Here is a 1,335-nt window from a genome sequence, read left to right as displayed (position 1 = left end):
GAACACTGCAGTCAAGTTAAGGGAAGGAATCAAAGAGGAAATATCATTATATTTATTTATACATGGGAGGAAGTGAATGAATATCCCAAACGACAGCCTTTATTTTCAGGGTTCAGTAGAACAAAAAATCATCTGCTGGAATCCAGGGAACGGGAGGGAGAGCTGGAGGTTAAAATAACATTCAGAACAGTTGGAAGTCCACTTCTGAGACCAGCAGAGCAACGCTTCTGAAGAGCTCAGTTCTGCTTGGTGACTGAATTTGAATGACAGCGGCGTCAGATTCCAAGGCAGCGTAAACGGAAACCCAATGTTCCCCAGGGGGAGGATTTTGATTACTAAGGAAAGTGAAAGTTAGCAAGAGTTCATGACCTGATGTCTGCTTTCAGAATTTCACAAAGTTAGCCTAATACAAACAAGAACAAATCAAGGCTTCTGACAAATTGAAACATGTTCAAAAGTAAATGGTTTTGGCATTTCTGGCTAAAAATAACAATAAAAAACAAAAATAAATACCAGTGGTTGAGTAGAAAGAACTACTGGAAGATGAAATAACAGCTCCTTTCATCGTTAATGTTTTTTCACAGTTTGCATCTTCCAAAACCTTCTGAGCACCCCTAGTATGTATCTATTTTTAAATCTTTTCATCAAAACAGACTAATTTTCGAATTATATCTTGCATTAGCTTTTCGAAATAGCCTCACATATCCAAATAAAAGTTGACACACTGTTGTCCCCCACTGTACCTTAAGCCGGATTCCTAATACGTGATTCTTCTGAGCACGACCACTAAGAGGTTGTACTGGGTAGGAGCGAGTGGTTGTCTATACAATTCCTGCATTCACACAAATGTATCACTCACCTGCTGAGCCCCTCTCCCAGATATTTTGAATCTAAAATTTCAAAATAATTTTAATTAGCAATAATAGCACCTCAGAGAAACCTCATTGGCTACGATATTTCCACTGCGCAAACCTCAAAGTAATTTTAACATTTCATCCTTAATATAAATCTCAAGAAAGAGCTCAAATAGCAAGTATTATTATCTTCCTAAAATTGTCACCAACTCCATATACTATTTTTCTTTAAATATTCAGATAGCGTTCAAATTTTTCCAGGTACAAAGATCAATTTTATATAGTATTTTTTTCATTAAGAGCCAAATACAATTTTTAATTTGATGGATCTGTTTTCAGTCTAGAGCACCCCCTTTTGTTTTGTTTTGCTGTACATTGTTGTCTTTTGGTAATGCCCACAATTCCATTTGCTGAGGATGTGGATGGTCTATAGAGAGTTCACCAGCCTGCCCACAGTGGAGTTTATTACCACGTTCCTAGC

At 37.2% G+C, this 1,335-nt stretch overlaps 1 pseudogene; it reads right to left on the bottom strand.

Annotated features, from left to right (window-relative positions):
- Positions 1 to 892: 892 nt before the first annotated feature.
- LOC118758161 (U4 spliceosomal RNA) lies at positions 893 to 974 on the bottom strand (annotated as a pseudogene).
- Positions 975 to 1,335: the final 361 nt, after the last annotated feature.

Source organism: Ochotona princeps, chromosome 18, assembly GCF_030435755.1.
Source record: "Ochotona princeps isolate mOchPri1 chromosome 18, mOchPri1.hap1, whole genome shotgun sequence".
Lineage (NCBI taxonomy): Eukaryota > Metazoa > Chordata > Mammalia > Lagomorpha > Ochotonidae > Ochotona > Ochotona princeps.
The sequence above is the reverse complement of the archived record's forward strand: the minus strand, read 5'-3'. Positions and strand labels throughout refer to the sequence as shown.